A 23030-nucleotide genomic window follows, 5' to 3' on the forward strand; every position below is an offset into this window, starting at 1 on the left:
CATGAAATGTATTACATGTATATTCATAACTAGATAGACAAAAAATATTATAAAAAGACTTATACACATCAACACATGCAGCATAATAAATATAGTCATAACTGTATATTCAACCTTTAGATTAAGTCAAATTTAATTAAGAGGTTCTACAAGTATAGTTCTATAAGGATGTCATTGTTGTAAACATAGACTTATAAAACCTTTCAGACCTAGAAGATATATATTTTTTTTAAAAAAATATTTTTAATATTTTCCTAATTAATTTTGAATTTCACTTCCATAAATTTGAAAAATACTAACATAATATAATTGAGAGCTACCTATTTATCCATTATTTATTCAACTCAAACTTATCAAATCTAAATTAATATCTTTTAATTATTACCAATTCCACGTAAAAATTATTTTTCTCTAAATTTCCAACTTAAATATAAAATTGATAAAAAATAATTGATAGATACCCATTAAATTAACTATCATTTATTCAATTCAAAATTATTCAACCTAAATTAATAAATTTTAATTATTATGAGTTCTATAAAAAATCAATTTTCCAACTTAATTATAAAATTGACAAAAACTAATTGATACTCATTAAATTACCCATCATTTATTCAATTCAAACTTACTAAACCTTAATTAATACCTTTTAATCATTACCAATTAAAAAAATCAATTTTCCCTAAATTTTCAACTTAATTATAAAATTGACAAAAATAATTAATATCTATTAAATTACTCATCACTTCTTCAATTCAAACATATTTAAGTTATAAAATCACACTTAATTTCATCAAGTAAAAAATTAAATTCATCCCCCCAAATCTCAAACAAACTCTAAAACACAAATCATACATTAATACAATAAAATTATCATTATAAAACAAGTAAAATACTTAAATGTACAAGCAAACTATAACTACTACAAACACACTTCAATAATTAACTTAAAACATAAGTAGATTACAACAAAAATGGATGGGTTTGGTTATTTGGTAAAGTGAAGCTTGATAAAAAATGAAATCAAGGCCGGGAAGTTGACATTACTAGATTGAGGCTGGTTGACGCCAATAGGTTGAGTGGTTGAATTCTAGTGGGGGTTGCTGGAATTGATAAAATAGAAGAGAGAGGGTTGTTGTGATTTTAATTGAATAAAGAAGAAGAGATGGGGAAAGTAGAGGGACTTTTAGGTTTTAATTTATTTTAAAATTATCGATGAAATTTTTATTGATAATCATGTTGATAATTTAATATGTCAACAACGTTGATGGAATTACTGATGAATTTTTTTATCTCATCGTTGTTTTCATCAAAAATTATTTATGGAAATTTTTCATCATAATTTTTATTAGTAAACAACAACAAAGTATTTTTCATCAATGTTTTTATTGCTTTTTTCTAATTTTCTAGTGGTATTTTATTACTTTTTTCTACTTAGCTTTGGATTCTTTTAATTATGTTAGTTTTTACCTCTATATAAATATTTGGTGTGCTGTATTTTTCTTCAAATTATTGAATTGCATACTTTTAAAAAAATATTGTAGTTTTCTTTATATGATTAGGGTAACAGAAATAAAAGATTCTGAATAATCAGATAGAGATCTGCCATAAAAAAATGTGTGGATAGCCTAGCAGATGATTTGTATGGACCAATGGGATATTACTAGGTATAAGAAGAGATTCGGTCGTGCCAGACCAACAAAATAGCATTAAAAAGTCATAACTTTCAATCCGACATTTGGATTAAACTTAATTTTTTCAAAGATTTTTTTAGGTCCAATTTTAAAGGAGGTCCCATTTGTTGAAACTAGTTGAGCTTTGTAAGACCCCTAAATTAGACCGTGAAGATGCTATTTGAGCTAATTTTGTTATTTTTCTTGGATTTTTTTAATTTTTTTAATTTTATATATTTTTTGTTTTATTTCCTTTTGACTTTAAAATTCTAATTTTATTACTATGTTAAGGTGTTTTTCTTTTTTACTTAAAGGATGATAGAATCTTACACAGAGGTAAAACTTATTAGATTTTATTTCAATAATAAAACTACAACTTAGGATTCTTTATGTGATAACTTTATTTTGGCCAATTCTTTATCCTTCTATGATTTTTGTTATCCTTATTATGCTTCCATCTGTGTCATTTTTTTACCTATTTATCTACAATTTAGGGCTGTAATTTTATGGCTTAGGTACTCTAATTTTTATCCATGGTATATTTTGTGTCAAAAACCCCAAATCCAAATTTCAAACCCTAAATAAACCCCAAAGTCCAAACCAAAATTACAAGTTCAAACCTTATGATTGTTGTTATCTTTATTATGCTTCCTTCTATGATTTTTCTACGTTTTAAATACAAAGTTTTAGTTATTCATGTTGGGGAATTTGAACCGGTGATGTATTGATAATTATTTATAGGAGACTAAGCATACTGACATAATATTTAACATGGTTCAGCAAATCGCCTACATCCACAAGAGAATCGATATTATTAGAGATAGAGAAAGGATACAAAAATAAATACATGAATACATGAAGGAGAAGGATCTACATCCACAAGAGAATCGATATTATTAGAGATAGAGAAAGGATACAAAAATAAATACATGAAGGAGAAGGATCATATCCACTTTAACTCAACTCCTAGCTCACACACACTGTTGTATATGGCAGCATGGCTGCTGCTCTTGGTAGCCCATCTTTCTCTCTTATTCTCTTACACATACTCACCACACTCTCTTTCTTATTACTCTTAAATTATACCTCTATTTATAAGCATCAATGGTAAGACAAAATCTACAAATCATGGCATGATTTGTGGCACTAATGGTGGCAACACATGAGTTGCACCATTTTGTCAATGGTTGGTGCAACTTGGCTACACATCTACCATTGTAGGCTTTTGACAATGACAACTCTATTTCTTAAGGTAGGCTGCAAATGTGTTATGATTGCTGCATATTAATGACAACAATCCTAACAATCACCCCTTTTGCCATTCATGTGGGCAATTGTCCTCTTGGCAATTATCCTCTTGCTTCTTCAGCACAAGCTTGCATCTTGCAGCTCTTCCAAGCTTACCATTTCAGAGCATCTTTAGCCAAGTTTACAAGTACTTGTCAAACCTTTCTATCACCAGAGTCACCAAAGCACACCCTTGCTCACGCCAAAGGATCACTTCAACCAGATGGTCTCCCACATCATATCTGAAGAGTGTTAACGTTTAACTCTATGACATAACATAACATTCCCCTTCGAGCGTATCAACTATGCTTGGTCCGAAATGATTTTTCAAGCCTTATATTAAGGCTTACAACACCTCCTCAAACAAAAATTTCTCTTTCCAAGTACGGCATTCATTATTATCTGAGTATCTCAATATGATAACAAGCTCACCACTCTTTCAAGAGTCTACTCATCTAGGAGTTGCGTCTGCCCTCTATTTCACCCTTACTTCTCTGTTAGTCTCCCGTTTTTTGTCTTAAGAGTCCAAGTAGCTTTCCATTTTAAACTATGATGGTAGCCTATTAAAGGTTGATCTATATCTATCTTCATACTCTAAGTATTACAATGCCATTACCGAGCTCACTACCTTGATAAGAGTCAACTTGCTCAAGTAACCTGCGCATGCCATCTGCTCCTACATTGCAATCTCATCTTAATGCTCCATAAGTCATCCACTTATTATCCAAGATAAATGTCTTCTAGCTCATTGATCTTTAGCATAGGGGTAATATCTATGAAATCTAATTCAAAATTTATCTCTATACTCATCATAGCAACTTCATTGGCTATCCACTTGTCCACTCATATTTAGCCATCACATTGACTCTAGGGCGTTCTGTAATTGAGCTCCTATCATAGCCCTCATACCTTCTCTTAAGGTGTCTCCACTCATCATCATACGACGGTCAGATCTTGGGCTCATCTCATGGCCCTCACACCTTCTCTTCAAGGTGTCTTCGCCTTTCATAAACGGTTGCATCCTCCTTCAGTTGGAATGTTTCAAAGTGGCTCAAAAAATTATCTACCACTATATGGACTTGGAAGAGATTACTGCCACTGATTACATAAAAAAAGAGAGTTGTGGTACACTCCTCCCAATCTTCCATCTTGTTTTTTATATTTGGGGCTTTTACGCCTTTCTGCTTAACAACTCTACTTATACCAACTCTCTTTTGGTATCTTCATCTTTCATTATAGGCAGTCACATCTCCTCAATTAGGTGCTTCTGCAACAACTCATCTTTCCATCCTTGCATGTATTAGAAAGGTTTTCATTTGTTGCCTTTATCAAGAGCACAAAAGACTTCCTGTTGTATAACTTTCCATACAGTCTCTGCTCTAAGCTTCATTTGGGAACTCTTCTTCTCCTTGAATCTGTTGTCTCATTACAGTACCTCATTGGATCCTACGGGTACTCCTGCACAATCTCTATGTGCCCTCATACAATTTTTGTTCTCTAGATTCTCTATATTCCTTGCCTATGTTTGACAGCAGCTCATCCTGTCATAACACATATCCAAGTCAAAATAAGGTGTCAATCTTTATCCTCTTGTTGTATTTCTCTTTTATTTTCAAGGTCTTCATCAATTCTCCCCTCGACAAAATTACAGTCATCGAATCTAACTTATTTGGAGAAATCACCACTCCATCAGATTTTTGATTATACAAAACCTAATTGTTCCTTTGTACCGTCATCTTGCTAGTCTTCAATAGTTTCATTACAAACAGTTACATATATAAAAATAGTACTGTATGGATAAGCCTTCAACTAAGCAAGTTCCTAGGAAAGATTGGAGGGGTCACGCTGGTCCCGCTTAAAACCTAATCTCCTAGCCATAACTTATTAGGCCATATCTATCCATCATACTGTCTTTCAGTATATACAACCATTTGCTAGCTTTATTGCAGCTTTCCTTTACAAGTGATCTGTGATATCTTGGTTTTATACCTAATTTCTCAATATTTGGTGAGATTATCAGTGCTTAGATTCGTCAAGATTGGTCTTTATTAATTTCCACTCTTCACTTCCAATTGTCCACATGATCAGGTGTCGAGAGTGTCCAAATTTTACCTCCTTTTAGGGCAATGAAAATTTCCCCACATAGCAGTTCAACATATGTAATTAGGTAAACATATGCGATTTCTTCTTCTCACCTCCATCGACCACTATGATGACCTTTAGATGCCTCCTAATCGAGCAATCTCTCTTAATAATTCACCATTGCTATAGCAATCTCTCTTAATAATTCACCATTGCCATTTTTTTTTATCACAAATCGCAATGATCATACAACATCATTGCATTCAAAATGATCAAATTAGTTGGAAACAAATTTTTTATCACAAATCGCAATGATCATACAGCATCATTGCATTCAAAACGATCAAATTAGTTGGAAACAAGTCTGAAATCATCCAAATCGCATTTCAAATGGCTAAGATTTGATCAAAACAATTCTGGCCTAATAAACGGCCTAGATTCAATCTCAAATCCGGTTGCATATAGGATCAGCTACACTAGATCCTTTTCCTTGGCTCGCGGCTCAGCTCGGCTCGTGGCTGATGACGTGGTAGGTGGGTCCCACTTTGTTGATATGTCTACTGACTGGTCAATGACATGACATGCCACTTGTGCATGATGATGTAATGATGACATCATCCTTATCCATTTCTAGCACGTGGGTTGGGTCATTTGGTATTCGGGTCCGGTCAGCCCATCCGAGTGAAGAAGATGTGTGCGATGCGTGGTGTATGGCCAGCCACCCCACCAGCTCGTGAGGACGATTCTGACGTCCGATTTCAATGTGATTTTCACTGGTGGCTTCGTCTCTTCCTCCTTTACACAGTGGTATGGTCAAAATATAATTTTGATAACTTTTATTTTTTTAGTAAAATTAAACACCACTTTAAACCATGCGTTTTGATACCAATTATTGGGGAATCCAAACTAATGATATACTAATAATTGCTCATAGAAGACTAAGCACACTAACACAATATTTAAGATGGTTTGGCAAATCACCTACATCCACGCACACTAACACAATATTTAAAATGGTTTGGCAAATCACCTACATCCATGTGAGAGTCAATATTATTAGAGATAGAAAAAGGATACAAAAACAAATAAATGAAGGAGGATGATCATATCCACTCTAATTCAACTTCTAGCTCACACACACTGCTATATATAGCAGCAGGGCTAGTGCCCTTGACAACCCCTCCTTTTCTCTTATTCTCTTACACACACTCACCACTCTCTCTCTTATTGCTTTCAAATTATGCCTCTATTTATAAGCATCAATGGTAAAACAAAATTCACAAATTATGGCATGATTTGTAGCACTAATAATGACAGCATATGAGTTGTATCATTTTATCAATGGTTGGTACAACTTGATTACACACCTATCATTGTAGGCTTTTGACAGTGACAACCCTACTTCTTAGGGTAGGCTGCAAATGTGTTATGATTGTTGTACAGTAATGACAACAATCCTAACAATTCAAAATATGAAGTATTGCAATCAATAAGTTGTTTTAATAACCTATAGAAGACACTATTTTCAACAATGTAACTCTTTAACTATATTATTTCTCAAAATATATTTTTTTATTTTTTTGTAGTTTGTTAAAAACAATTGCATGTCCTAATTTTAGAAAAACTCCCAGATTTGTAGTTTTATGATTTGATGTGGAAAAAAAAAAGCTTTTAGATTTGAAGATAGTTATGTTAAAAATAAATTGAAAATAGTAATCAAAGTTAACATGGTCTAAATCTAGGATTGGTCTAAATGTAGGATTAGTCTAGTTGACAAATGGGTGTATCCATCATCACGTTAACAAAGTAGAGAACTCCAACTCTAAGAGCAAGTGGCAAAAATTTGAGTTGAAAAATATGTTACATGTATAATATTTTTAATGGTGGTGGAAGAGAGGATGATGAGGTAATCATGGTAGCGATAATGAAGAAATTGGTGGTGAATTGAAAGTAATAATGATGAGATTATCATGATAGTGGCAAAAAAATAAATAGTTGTGAAAAAAAAGTGATGAAATGATGGTGGTTATAATAATAATGATATTAAAATAATAGTAATGATGAGATAATCACAGTAATATAAAAGAAGATGATAATAATGATGGTATGATAAAAATAGCTGTTGCTATAATTTAATAATATTATAAATAAATAATTACTAGAAAAATATTTTATGAAATTTTATGAGTTCAAAATATTCTATGATAAATAAAACAAATTCAACTAAATTTAAAAAATGATTATAAAATACTTTTTATCAACTAATCTTCCTATAAAATATTGTACAAGAAACAAAAACATTTTCCAATAAAATATTTCACTCAAAACCAACCACATTTCAAGTTAAGTAAATTATTCTTGCTTGAGTTGGAAACGTTTGTCCCGCACGAACGTAAAGTTATCAAATTCTGCTCACTCTACCAACGGACGAGAATGATGGAGAAAGAAAAACCCATCTTGTTGCATCGCCAAGAACTCAGTTCGATCGCCTTCCAAAATTACAAGTCGATCTGCAAGGAGTGCTATCGGGCAGCCATGACAGGCTATTATTGTCAAACAAATTTGCGACATCTCAAAAATCATAGCTCAAAACCGATGGTGAAAGAATCTATAACTCTAACCAAGCAACATCAATTTCCCATGTAGTACCCTGAGTAATCACTGTATCTTTTATATACGCATTCAAGGAAAGGGCAACTTAACTTTGACAAAAAAATGGTTGGACATTTCTCAAAAATCTCGTATGAAGCATATATACAAGGTAAATAAAAAGTGTATGATCAATTTGTAACAAATTTTCACTGACACCCCCTTAAAAATGTACAGCAAATCCTTCCCTGCACTTCCTATGTGTTCCCTCCAATTCATAATTGTTTCCTGCTGCTACAGAGGAAGCTGTCTCTAAATGATAATACAGGTCTTGACCCTGTCAAGAGACTGTGCGAAGTATTTATATGAGGATGTTTAAGTGGCTCTCCTGTAGAAAAGTACATAAGCAGCAGATGTTTTGACATCATCGAACTCGTCCCATTTGTGATACCCAAGCTGCACAAGAACAATAATAATTTTAGACTACACGTACTTGAAAGACAAGAAAAAATAAAAAATCTTCCTAGAGTATATGATGGTGACCACAGAAATACAGAGATTTGTGTTTCAGATTTGGGAACATCCCGCAAAATTGTGTTACTGTCTTTTATTTTAACTTCTGCATGAGCAAAACATAGCTAGATACATCTCCCCCTCCTTTCCTTCCTTACAATTCACTTCTACAAGCACTAGCTTCCGTCCATCTCTAAACAAACAAAGAGAAACTGTTTGACTCGCGTTCCCCTGCTGAAAAATTCATAACAGTGGCGAGGTAAATCTTCCCTTCTTATCGATCACTTTCCCTTCCCAACCATACTAGAGTCCAAAAAAACTGAAAGGAGATAGGACAAGGAGTGTGTAACATCAGATTTCACATCACTATAGCATCTCTATCTTGGGTGGGATGAAGAGGAGAAAATTATCAGCTGGTGTCTAGGAAGCTCAATAAGAATTCATGTTCCTCATTCTATTTCACAGCTTTTGACTCGTTATTATAATATATCGAATGCATGGCATACACAGCTCAACACCCTGAAGGGGATATGCAGTGGTCAATTTTTATAATCAACAATTGCCCCACAGATGCGTATGCTGATTTCTAAACAGTGCATGCCACCCAAAGATGATTACTTTGCAAATCCATCCAGTAAGTTCGATGACACCTAGGAGAACTTCCAAATTCATTCAAGTAGATGAGAAACACTATTATCAAAAAATCCTTGATTGATGAAGCTAGCCCAGATGAATAACATGCTTCAATAAAAATGAATAGTTCCTAGCTCTGTCTAAATGTGTGCGCATGCAGGTGTCCCTCTGTGGAATCGTTCTATCTGCAGTCTCTTGACCAAAGGCAATAAAAGAAAATGCATAGATAGAATGAACACCGCATACATCAATAAATGCATCGTAGTGACCACATCTCATGCCTCCATGATGATTACTTGTTGCATACAAATACATAATGATTGGAAAACTGGTTGTCCTTCTGGGAAATGTAGGTTGACAGTTCAAAATCATCGATTAGGAAGTCCACATACGTTTCCCACTTGTTCCTAATAAATTGACTGTATGAGAACCTCTTCAAATGAACAACCAGAATTGCAGGCAAATCTCCAAAGGTTCCTAATAAATTGACTGTATGAGAACCTTTTCAAATGAACAACCACAATTGCAGGCAAATCTCCAAATGTCTAACTTTATCCTAGCTTGCCGAGGCTTCTTGCAGCTGGGGCAATTCCTAAAATCAGACACAATCACACCATCAAAAATTATAGGTCCAAGAAAATGATTCAACTATTTAGATTTTTGTGCGTGCACATAGAATAAGTGCAAACAGACATGCATATTACATACATGTATGCAAACACATGCAGGCACAAAAAAAGATGTGCAAACCAAAATAATATTTATGGCAAATAAATGGACAAATCTTCAAGCAAAAATCTAAAGTTTTTGCTGAGGTGGGGAGACACACCAACCACATGTCTTCTGGTCCTGAAGGCTCTTCTTTCAAGAAAGCTTCAAGGCATTTATATAAAGAAACAGACTCTTGAGGCCTCCTAGTGCATAACTGGGGCTTAAAAAACTCTGGCAATTAGCTGAGAAGGCATGTATCATACTTCTCAACCGTGTTTTCTGACCATGTTACATAGACCTGCAAGTCATCATTAAATTTTGGGACTGGTAATGGATCATTCATCTTTATCTCTGTTGATCTCAATGTATCTTTCAAACAGAATCGAAAATCAGAACTGGAACACTGGTCATCCTCTGTTCCAGTGTCCAGGCCTGTATGGATTGCGGGGCTTAGGACATTCTCCAATGTAGAATCTTCACTAGTTGTGATCCCCACATCATCATAGTCATCGCATGCATCTTCAGCAGGCATAAGAAGTGGACTGTGTAATTTCAGATACAGTTTATGGAGATCAAATCCAGTAGAAAGAATCTCTAACCTTGCTACAAACGGAATGCCAAATGGTTTCAAATTTGGTATTGCTTTCTCAAATTCACAAGGCCTGGAGATCAATTAATAGAATAAATCAGTATATAGCGAAAATTGAGATTATTGCACCAAACTCGAAGGAAAATTAAATATCATCATAAGTAAAAGGAGCAGAAGAAAGCCAACCAAGTGACAAGACCATGAGATAAATAAGCTCACCTTTCCACTCTTTCGTGCATAAAGACAACTAAGAGTGAATTCTGGTTATCTTTTGGTAACCGATAAGCAACAAGTTTGTCTTTGTCTCTGAGCAAGGCTACCGAGTCAGATGGCTCAGTCATGGGACGAAAAAAATTATTCTTGTATATCTACATCATCAGAAATTCAGAGTTCAAGAAATTTTCATAAACATAAATACATATTAAAATTTTGACTAATGCACGACTCTTATATGATCCTGCACTCACCTATATATTTTTATTAAAACATGAACAAGTGCCACAAATTAGATGTTCAAAATAAATTTGTTCTGATGAAATTAAGCACTGATGCCTTTGACAGGAGCAACTAACAACCCTTGCAATGAAAACCAGATAAAATGCAGCATACCTCAACCACAATCAGCATTTCATCAATCTCTCTCAAAGAACACGCAATGCTCAAGGCCCTAATGAGATCCTTTAGCCTCCCACATTTGGGCACAGTTAAAGTAATAGAGGATGGTAAATTCCTCCCATCAGTGCTCAAAACAGTCAAAGTCATAGTCCGCGTTGTTGTTGAAGGTAACGACAGTGATAAGTACATAAATGGATCAAATGCGACAAGACTTCTTGTTGCAAGCAGGGCAAACCAATGTTGACTGATACTGACCCTATAATGACTGCAGAAATGACAAATACATTGAGTTGACAAAACCAGGAAAGATCATCAAGCAGTAAACATCAAAGGGTTGAGGAGCAAAATCTGCTAGTTTTCACTTGAATATTGCAGGAGCCACCGGGGTACTTCCTCGTGTCCACAACTTAGTTAACAAATCCCCAAATGCTAAAGCAAGCTCTCCCTGGACAAAAAAAAATTTTATTTACAAAGGCTCGCCTGCGCAAAGGAAGCAAAAGTTACCTCAAGAAGATCAATTAATATAAAAGACCATTCACAAACCTTCGTTCCTAGTGGATTTTCCTGGAATTGCACTGTTCATGAAACATGTATTCCCAAGATTCTGCCATCCCCTCAAACCCAAGTAACCAACTACCCTAAGACCACCCCTAGATCGGGAGGAGTTCCTCGGTGTCGAACATGATTAGTGCACTCATTCATTTTAACAGAACCAACACCTAAAGAAGTCCCCATCCCCACCATCTCATTAAACATTTCATCACTAGCAGTCATAGAATCTTAAAATCCATAGGCTTGCAATTCAAGTGCAATCTGCATGCAACATAAGATAAAATAATTACACTAAACATTGCAATATGCAAAATTATACATCAATACTTAAAAAGCAGTCATGGATAACATTGCCTAAGAGCCTCAACAATAGTAACAAAATGTAAGATAAACAAATAAACAAATCAGTCACCTCTTTGCCATGTTCTTACAGGATATCATATAGCGGGTTGATCCTATTGTCCATGAGAAATTGGATTGTCTGCCCTGAGAAGTCCCATATATGCAACTGTACAAGAGGTGAACTGAATCACGAAAGACTTCTTCCCAAAATAAATCTGTATTTCTTACTGAGATAACAAAAGTTCATAATAAACTAATCAGCTTAGACTTGGGAACAAAAATATTGCAAGCTCTCTTGTAAGAGGAAATCAGGTTGTCTTGGAAATTTCAGTCTACTGTCAAATATGGAATCATAGAGAAGATTTATTAAAAGAAGGCTCTTGTATTTAGCTTCAGTTCTGTGCTGTGAGAAACATAAGCACATTGTAATATAATTAAGTTAACTGGATTATCATGGTGGGGAGGAGTCGTGAGTTTCAATTACATTTAACAATCTTAAAGCATATGATTGTATATGTTGTAAGAAAAAAATATATATTGTATGACATGCAGGCACATAAGGTCTAACCAAACTGATCGATCTCAAGACTGGGCTTGACTTCATCTCAATACGGACGTTACCTGGTCCAGTAACCTGGTCCAAACCAGGCTCGACCACCATGGCACTCAGCTCTTGAAAGCAATGCATCCAAGAAGGGATTCGACTAAACTGTTAAACATTCAGTATTGAAGCAAATACACTTGGTTTATAAGCCTTGTTCTGCACAACTATAAAGAAAGAAGGGAAGAAGAAGAAAAGGAAAAAGGAAATTGACCTTTAAGCTACCAAAGAATTTTTTTCCCTGGAAGCTGAAAGCCTTATTTGTATAGAAAACACATCTTGGGAATGATCTTCAGCAATAAAAGAGACACTATCATCCTTCATTACTCCTTTAAAATCTTTATGTATGTGGATGTACAACAAGTAGTAGAAATCCCGACCCTTTCTTCTTCTTCTCATGTTCTTCCTTCCAGCTAGCAATCAAAGAAACAGATCGATTCACTTGGGAAAATCATCAATTATCTCAGTAATCAGAGTCATAGAGAGGGAGTCACAAGACTTTAATCTTCTCCCTCTATTCTTCATAACAGGTAATTTTTCCTTTCATTTCAGTTGTATCAGTTACAAAGATTTATGGTGCATGTCATATATTTATATAACGTGAAAAGATTGGTGATCCAACTAGTTAAGTATCCTCTTCTCAACGAAAAGCAATTGAAAATGAGCAAATATTTGAAGAGGAAAGTTGATATGTGCGTGTGTGTTTTGATAAATGGAGGGAAGTTGAAAGGATCTATGAGATCTCCTAGCTTGTACTCTATTTTACATGATCATCCTATACAAGAGTATTCAAGCTGTTTTGTTTTCGTTAAACCTACAGCAACAAGACAGAACATAAGTTTTCTGTCGCACTTGTTTGATTTCCAAGCATATAAACCACAAATTTATTAGCCCTTGTGAAGATCGTGGGCACCATTTGTTTGATATGGTGCCATTAATCAATCAATGGCTCTGTTTATTTTTGAATGATGGCAATGAGTCAAGATTTTGACTATGGAGGTTGCATAGGAATCCTGACTAGTCATATAACTGCCTTGCATTATCAAAAATAGGTGTTGAGGAGTTTTTCTGGCTATAATAATGATCAACTTTATAGTGCACACATGAATCAAAAGAAAGATATCTTTTTAGAAATATTGTCTGCATCAGAATCCTCATGAGATCAAAGGATCTGGTTTAAAATAATTTAGATTAGACTGAATGCTAGTACACATGATTGTGGGTGCATTGTGTTATTACTGGTTGATGTGTTTTTTGCCGACTAGTTAAGTATTTAGATTAGTTTTCTGGCCAAATTGAGAAGAGCTTGTATGTGATCTGAAAAGAAATAAAACTTGTGATGCATTAAGGAAATAGTTAAACAATTCTTGTACAAAAATTAAAATATATAAGCAATATTTACAAATGATAGTTGAAAATAAATATAGATTAAATAATTTAAAATACAACAATAAAAAAAACAAAACTTAGTTAAAGAGTATTCCATAAAGTCATCATTTTGTTGTATGTGTATAGCATGACAGTAATTATCCTTAAAAACCAGGATTTTTATAATGATGAGTAAAAATGATAAGAAATTCTTGTTTATTATTAGTAAAAGAAGATGAAGTTATCATATAATATTTTGATCATTAATAATTTTAATTAGTTTTAAAATCTAGATAAGAGAACGAGTTATGTATAAGAAGGATGTATCACCAATAATACACTTTATTTGATATAAACCGCATTGTTTATCGATCTAATATAAATTAAGGTATTATTGTATTTTTTAATTGTTTGTCTATCTAAGATTTTAAAAAACATCCTTCTTGGTAAAGAAACTCTTATCTTATCTGGTTAAAATTTAACCATTCTCATGTCAAAACATATTTTTTTGCATTTTTCTTTTAATATTATAAATACATCTTATGTATACATTCGTAATCCTTGATATTGAAATAAAAAATAATTTATTTGGTATTTTTAATATGTAGTCCAAGTTTTTATGGATTCAATAAATTGGTTATTAAATTTAAAAATATAAAAAAACTATTTTTCTTGAATTTTGTATTTAAATATGTTAAATCATGCCTTGTGTTTTTTTTTTATTATTATTATTATTATTATTCATGCATATATGGTTTTTTTATTGTTGACAGACTTGACCATATACACACAAATAAAAATATATTTTTTATTTTTTATGAAATTTTGAAGAAAAAACAAGTATATTTGAATAAGTACCTTATAATGTAAGTCTATAACTTAAATATTAAATAAAATAGTTGTAAAATATTCTAGGGATCCATTAATAAATTTAAAATGATCTCTAAATTTTTTTAGGTTTTTTTAAAAATTATTTGAGGGTTTCTTTAATGAAGCACTAAAAATTTTAAAAATTGTTAAAAACTCATTAATATGTGTTTGCCCAATACGTTATAAAAATATTAAAAAAAAATGTAGTTCAAACAAACACTGCTGTAGCTTTTTAAAAGCTCAGCCCAATCACATGAACTTGGCTTCTAACCCAGGCCCAAGAACCATTGTCGGCCTCCTCCAAGAAAGAAAATAAGGGCTGTCTCTCCAAAAATAAACAAAAGCATTATCCATGGGAAAAAGGAAAAATAAACTAAAATTTTGAAGCAAAACCTGACCCCTAACAAAAATGAATGCTCTCTTTTTGCTATTGAAAGATCAAAACAATTGAATTAATGAATCCATACATAGCTCATGCCTATAAACCATGAACACGTAGTAAACAAATCACAGCAGATTTAGAGTGTTATACCTATATCAGCAGGGGTAGTTTGGCGGCGTGTCTTGCCTTGAACAAACACTGACCCGGTCTCTTTTTCCCTTAACTTCTGCTGCTGTGGTTGATAAGCAAAAGCCTCCGCTGTTTTTTTGTTGAATCTTATGTTGTTGTTCATAACGATGCTGTTCCAAAGCTGAGGAAAGAGTTGCTGCTTGTGAAAAAGATCTCCATTGCTGCTCCTGTTGCAGAGGAGATGAAAAGCTGAAGGTTGACGAGGCAAACCTCCTACTACTGGAAGAAGGAGCTTTCTCCGCTGCTCTCAGGAGAAGCTGAGAGACGCTACTGGATACTGCTGGAATGAGATGTTGCTACTGGCTGAGAGGAGAAACACTGTTTATGGTGGACAGAGGTGGCTGAGGTGGAGCTGCTGAGGTAGGCTTCTGCTTCTCTTCAAAAACCAGCCCCCACCATTATGAGCTGCTGATTTGCTGAGATGAGCTGCTGGTGATGCTAGTTATGATGGAACCAGTGATGCTCATGGCGTGATTGAAGCTTACAGTGCAAAGGGGTGATGTTGGCTGTTGCCCGGTTGCTGATCACGGTGGCCTTATTATTGGAGTTCACGTTGCCGTGTGAGTTCACTGGTGGCAACACTAACCAGCGTTCAGAGGGGAATTTATTTATTAAAAGATGGAAATGTACAGTTTTTATAAAAAAAAAATTAGTTAAAACAACAATTTAAGGTTCAAAAACTTGCAAAGTTATTTGTTCCCATCTAGCACTCCTCAACTTGGATGAAATTTCAGAGGGAAATGAAAGTCCAATAAAAAAATTTAACAAGGTTAAGATGTCATCAATATCCTTTTACCTTCCCCTCCTCCATTCACCTCCTCCATAGATATATTTTTAGTGTAATCATGTTGTTTAGACCATCCATGCAAGTATGATTACAGATTTATTAGGATCTTTCGGATCTCCATGGGATGAACTCAGCATAAAGGTTGTTGGGACTCCAAATATACAAGTCAAGTTCTGTTGTTGGCCCTTGGTATTATTTCTGCTGGAGGACTGGTAGTCAAGCTTAATGGGCAAATGAGAGACCAGTTGTGCTGCGAGCAAACGTGAGAGTTGATCGATATCTGAAACTGTGAGAGAAGAAATTTGCTGTTAATTCTTGCAAATAAAGGACGTAAATTTGGCATTTTATTATGTTGCTTCGATACCTTCTGCTCCATCTAGAATCGGTTGAGTTTCAAGTCCCCATTGCCTAGCCATTGCAATAATAGACGTGAAGAATGTCATTGGCATTTCTATCCTGTTGTCTTGCTCTGCCATTTTATTTCCTTGGAAATTCTTAGACGGATGCCATCTTGTGACGCCAGTTCACTTGACTATTAACAGAAACTCATAGCCAAGAACACTGTTCACTCTGGTTGTTTTTTCATTTTTGTCCTCCACATTTTTTTTTTTATGACTGTATTCTTTTAACCAAATTGAAGCCCAGTCACTTCAAATTTATTCACCAAGGACAAGATTGAAAGGAGTGAAAATAGGTGGATGTTTTGAAATGTGATAAAAAAAAGTACACTTTGGTCCTTATGCTTTTCAATTTATAAATTTCTATTCCCTTCAATTTTTTGAAAATTTAGTTGTGGTTCAAAACTTTATTTTTCTTATTTTTTAGTTCTTAATCTAAGAAAAGAGAAAAAAAAATGGTTGGATTCTGGTGTTACAAAGAAAAAATATCAGTTAATAACAATTCTAACCAAGAAAAATATTAATTTCGATATCAATAAGTTTTATTTAATGAGAATAGTTTATTATTTATTATATATGTTTCTTGCCTTTAACTTTTTATGAGACAAAAGATCTGAGTTTAGAAACATTTTTTGTTATAGTTTTTTTTATTATTTGATGCATATATAAATTTATTAAGATGTTTGTAGTATTTTATAGGTATTTAAAATAAAAAAATGGATTGAAAATACCTTTTTAAATAAAAAAAATACAAGTATCAATTTTTTAGTTACCACAATGATAAAAATCTTGTCTGTCTAGCTTATTTAAAAAAACAAACAAGCCTAGGTGGATGGGCTACTCCACGCCACCTCCCCCACTCACTTGGGTCTTTGTTTATTTTTTTTTGTTAATTTTATTTTTAATTTAATTTTTTATAATTATATTTTTATTACTTTATTTTTTAATATTTTATTAATTTTTAATAGAACAATATAATTTATTTTAATTTAATATTTATAAATTTATTATGATCTTAAATAAATATTCTGATATTTAGTTGATTTTTAATTTTATAAATTTTTATTTTTTTTATTATATAACTATATAAAAAATATTAAAAAATTATTGAAACTGATTGAGTTAATGACTTAATCAAGAATTTGATTATTTAATTTTGATTTGTTAAAAACAGAATTTAAATTTTTATGTCAATTGGATTATAAATTTCTATTCCCTTCAATTTTTTAAAAATTTAGTTTTGGTTCAAAACTTTATTTTTTTTTATTTTTTTAGTCCTTAGTCTAAGAAAAGAGAAAGAAAGTGGTTGGATTCTGGTGCTATAGAGAAAAAATATCAATTAACACCAATTCTAACCAAGAAAAATATTAATTTTTATATCAATGAGTTTTATTTAATAAGAATAGTTTATCATATATGCTTCTTGCCTTTAACTTTTTATAAGACAAAAGATATGAGTTTAGAAATATTTTTTGTTATGGTTTTTTTTTGTTGTTTGATGCATATACAAATTTATCAAGGTGTTTATAATATCAATAAAAAAATAAATTAAAAATACATTATTTAAAAATACACAAGTCTCAATTTTTTTGTTAATAAAAATCTTGTTTGTCTGCCTCATTTTAAAAAACAAACAACAAACAAGCCTAGGTTCATGGGCTACTTCACCCCCACTTCCCCCCACCCACTTGGCCTTTGTTTACCTTTTTTGTTAATTTTATTTTTAATTTAATTTTTTATAATTAGGTCTTTATTGATTTTTCTTACTTTATTTTTTAATTGTATTTTTTAATATTTTATTAATTTTTAAATGAACAATATAATTTATTTTGATTTAATATTTATAAATTTATTGTGATCAATAAATGTTCTGATATTTAATTAATTTTTAATTTTATAAGTTTTTATTTTTCTTATCATATAATTATATAAAAAATATAAAAAAGTTGTTGAAATCATTAAGTTCATGACTTAAGCAAGGATTTGATAATTTAATTTTAATTTGTTAGAAACAGGATTTAAATTTTTATGTCAATTGCATAATTAATTCTTAATTTATTTAATTAAATAGATGCATAAATTTTTAAAGTTATAATTAAGATTTTTTTGTCAAAAAATATATGAAATGCTGTTATATTTATTTTTTATGTTGAAAAAAACAAATTATTTAACCCGGGGGGCGACAAAATCATCAAATAGCTAGTACAATCCTATCATGTCAGACTATGGCTAGCTCGATTCCATTCATGTTGAGCAGCTTGTTCCAAAATTTTGTTGTGACCTTAGAGTTAGCTTGAGTGTCATAAACAAATCTTTGATTGTTCCGTTGAATTGTTTTCATCAATCTGCTATTTCTATCTAATCTATGTCTGTATATCGAGATTTCAGAGCCCAGCCAGGTTGTACTGAATTGTCTCTAGCGTGGAGCACAATTTGAGTTTCATACTCTATAATAATAATGCTCCTCGCTAGATTCCATTTCCCTGCGGAGGCAACGATAAACCGTGGATTCATCTCACTGTCATTTGTTCATCCCTTTTGAAGGCCTCACATCACTTTTCATTCTGTGCTCCAGTTTTCACTTTTGGACGGTTGTTCATAGCTTCAGTTAACAGCTTGATTAACATCTCAGAAAAACGTTCATGCTCGCACAGATTATCGTAGCAATTGCCGTTCCTCATGTCTAGTCACCGGCAGAAGCCTAGCGAGTATTGAGTCGAGTCCCTCGTTAGTGAGTCGAAGAGGGAAAACGAGTCGTGTCTTTTTCACCCCAAGAACAAGCACATACTGCCAAGTAAGAACACTGTAATGGAGTCATAAGACTGTGCTGTGACAAATACTAGGGCAAATCTATGGTTTTGGCTTGGCCTGTTCAGCAGCTAAACAGGCAAGTTATAGACTGCATAGTGCCTGATTTGAAAGAAATAGCAGGGAAAAGCTAAACCCACTGGCTTTAGTTTTTTTCTGTCGATTTGTTGGAACTCTGATGAACAAATGGTGCCCATTGGCAGACATATAATGTAGCAACTGAAGAAAAGTTTCGTTCAATGTGAAGGCACATGGGGCAAAGAGGAGGCAATTGCCCCTTTATTTATTTTTTAATACTTTTTATGTAACAGCCTATATCTTGCATAAACTATTAAACAAAAAAAAAAGTAGAAAATAATATCGCTACAAAAAAAAACCACAACTTATGGGTTTATATCTCAACATTTTTTATATTCTTGTTATTTTTTTTATCAATTTCTTTGCGTCTTCTTTTAGATAGGTTGTGATATTTTATCCTTTATATTTTTTATTTTTACCAATAAATTATTGTGTAATTATGTTAATTATTTAATAATATTATTTACATACAACTTAATGAGTTAGGATAGTAGTTTTATTAAGACGAGCACAAAGGTTTTTTTTGTGTTATTATATTAAATTCAATTGATTTTTTCTCTGCGTTTAATAAGAAAAAAATATTTATCTTGTTCATTCTTACCACAATGAATTCTCCATAATATATTTTATTGTATTTGATAACTAACTAAATATATATATTATTGATCTACAAAATAATAATGATTTCTCTGATATTATAAGTATTATTAATCTTGTAGAGGAAATGATAAAGATAAAAAATAATAGTTTGAAGAGAGTTTTTTAAATTGATAAATATGCTTATTAAATTGATATTACTTTTACCAATTATAATTGCCAGTGTGAAGAGTTTTTTTTTTTTTTTGTATGCATAGTATTAAATAACATATTAAAGAATATGATGTGAGATAAGTGAATAAATAACAATTTTGTTATGTACATTGATAAAGTTATTTTTGATAAAATTAATAATGAAGTTATTATGAAATAATTTAAAAATTTAAAAAGAATAATTATAATATAATTTTTTATTTTAAAAATATTTTAAAATTAATCTTAGTTGATATAAGTTAATAAATATATTTTAAATTTATATCTTTGTATAACATACATCTATATAATATCAAGTATTTATTCATAATTTATCCCTTTATTTAAAAAAAAATCTCGCTCCAGCACTGGAAGGCACAATTCCATGGGATTCCTCCGTAATATCCCCCACCCGAGGGTGAAAATTAAAGCGGAACATGTGGGCCTCACTTCCATCCTCCCACCAGCTAATGGCCTGTAATCATGGCTTCAAAAAGAAAAAGAAAAAAAATAAAACCCTCCCTTCATTTTTATTTTTATTTTTTGCAACAAATATATTGGCTTTTATCGCTTCCATTAATTTGATTTAACATGCCCACAAGAAAATTGGGGTCATCCCCAACCCCTAATTACCTAAATATAATTCGATAATCAAACAATATTAAACATTTGGATTAAAATGCTTTCATATTATGTGTATTATGAACAAGATTAAGAACATAATTTAAAAACTCTTTCATATTCTTAGGAACATATTTCATGTATTATGGGTCGTATCCAAGCCACTAAACTCAAATCGACTGTATATATGGATTGAGTGCTTGATCTAATTTTTTATTCATATATTTAAGTGTTAGTGGATATAATTATAAATTATGATAGTATATTTGAAGCTGTGGTCTAAAAGGAGAAGGGATTATTTTTTTTCTGTATTGAAATTTGATTTTTTAATGTATATCTATCACCTTAATGATACCTTATTTATTTATTGAACTTATAAGATGTTTAATAAATTTAGAAATTAGTTGTAAAACATGTAAGTTAATTCAAACATTTTGAGTTATAAAAAAACAAAATATGATAACAATTTTACTTGATAATCTCTCAAAGTACTAGCATTTTACCATATTAGTATTTATTTTTTGTTTAAGCAGATATGTCTATAATCATACATATTATATTTTCTAAAAACTAATATGCTGAGATGAATCCAAGTGTAAATTTAACTTTTAAATAATTAAAAAAAAAAAAAACTAGAACTTGATAAAATTGTAATTAACTACCAAGTAAATTAATATATCTCCTAAAATCGCTAGAAAATCTCAACCCTTATAACATTTGTGTTACTGTTTGTGAAAATAAAGATGTAATTTTTCAATTAATATAAAAAATAAAAAAATTAATAATTTTTTTCACTTTTCCAACCACATGAGAACGCGTTTAATTTCTTTTAAAAATTGATATATTTTTAACTAAAAAAATGAATAGTAATTTTTATTTAGATGTGTGGTCCAAATACCGATTTATTAAAATTTATTTATTAAAATTATTTTGATATATTTATTCTAAAAATAATTTGAAAAAATATTTTAAAAAACAATTACAATTCAATATAAAACAAAAATTCCTCAGCCATCTAAAATTTGGAATCTGAACGTTTTCAAGATATTTTTAAAAGTTTTATTTGATTTGACAAATTAATTTAAAAAAAATAAGATTCCAAATGTATTATCTCGATGAACCTGATCTAATTGATTTGTTAATCCATCAAGAATTCTTTTTATGAAAAGACATAACATCATTGTTTCAATAATAAAAAAAAAAATCCGAAATAACCCACTGATGCAGCTCGTGATCGAGTCAATTTCAGACCAGACACGACAACCATATTCCGAGGGCTTTGGTTGAGTTGAAAGCTAGCCAGCGAGGTCGCACGTGCGTGGTTTTCCACGTGTCCAATGATGGAATATCCAGCCCGTCTGTTTTTTTTTTTTTTGCCCCTCCATCCACTATTTGTTTGTCGTTGTCGGGTCCCCTTCCAGCTGTGGTCTGCATCGCTTTCTTTTGTTTTGTGGCTGCCCCTCCACTTTGTCCCATTCCATGTGTCCTCCTCTCCATTCTTCGGTGGTGCTACCTCCAATGTCCTTGATTCTTTTCGAAAGCGACGTGGTTTTGGTATTCACGCCAGCAAACCTATTCTTTCACAATAACAAGGAGAGAAGAAGGTCTTCAATTCAAGTAACGGAATAAAAATATTATTTATATTTGGAATGCAATGGTAACGGTTATTTTTATTTAGAAATATATTAGAATAATATTTTTTATTTTTAAAATCTATTCTTAACACGAAGAAGATATAAAAACACTAAAAAATATATTTAAAATAATTTTAAAAAAAATCATGACTAAAACACTATTCAAGGCACATTTTTTCATGAGATTAGGGTTTGTTTGTTTTTGTATTTTGAAAAAAAAAATATTTTTTATTTTAAATTGATATTTTTTTAATATTTTGAGATGATTTTGATTTGCTGGTATTAAAAATATTTTTTTAAAAATAAAAAAATATTATTTAAATATATTTTTAAGCAAAAATCATTTTAAAAAATAATTATAACAACACTTAAATACAATAGATATCTTTTTAGCTTTAACAAAGCTCAGTTTAAAGACAAGTGATATCTCACCAACCTATCCAAATACATAATAATTAATTAAGCGAGTGTATATTTGTTTTAGACTAATCTCAAATAAATTTGGCAACTTATAATAAAGTCGCTATTGAAAAAGTGCAAGCGGCTGCGTGCTAGACCTTAGACAAACTAGATAATAAATACAATTTAAATAGCTTGATTATTAAGGAGGAAAACAATCCATTTATAACCTGGTTAGTTTCAAAAGACTACACTTTACAACAATCACGTGTTATCAAACTATGCATTATAAAAACCTAATTGAGGCGAAATGAATTACTCAAATGGATGTCCTGTTTGGAGTATGTTTGTTTTTATATTAAAAGGTTTTTATAGAGAGGCGAAATGAATTACTCAAATGGATGTTCCTTTATGTTTATGTTTAGAGTATATTTGTTTTTATATTAAAAGGTTTTTAAAGAAAATTTTGAATTTTTTATTTTGAATTATTTTTTTATAATATTAGATCATTTTAATATGC

The 23030-nt window shown here is 31.6% G+C and overlaps 1 pseudogene; it reads right to left on the reverse strand.

Annotated features, from left to right (window-relative positions):
* Nucleotides 1-8006: 8006 nt before the first annotated feature.
* Nucleotides 8007-11019, reverse strand: LOC105138254 (ubiquitin carboxyl-terminal hydrolase 8-like; annotated as a pseudogene).
* Between the last annotated feature and the right edge of the window lie 12011 nt (nucleotides 11020-23030).

Source organism: Populus euphratica, unplaced genomic scaffold, assembly GCF_000495115.2.
Source record: "Populus euphratica unplaced genomic scaffold, PopEup_1.0 scaffold74.1, whole genome shotgun sequence".
Classification (NCBI taxonomy): domain Eukaryota; kingdom Viridiplantae; phylum Streptophyta; class Magnoliopsida; order Malpighiales; family Salicaceae; genus Populus; species Populus euphratica.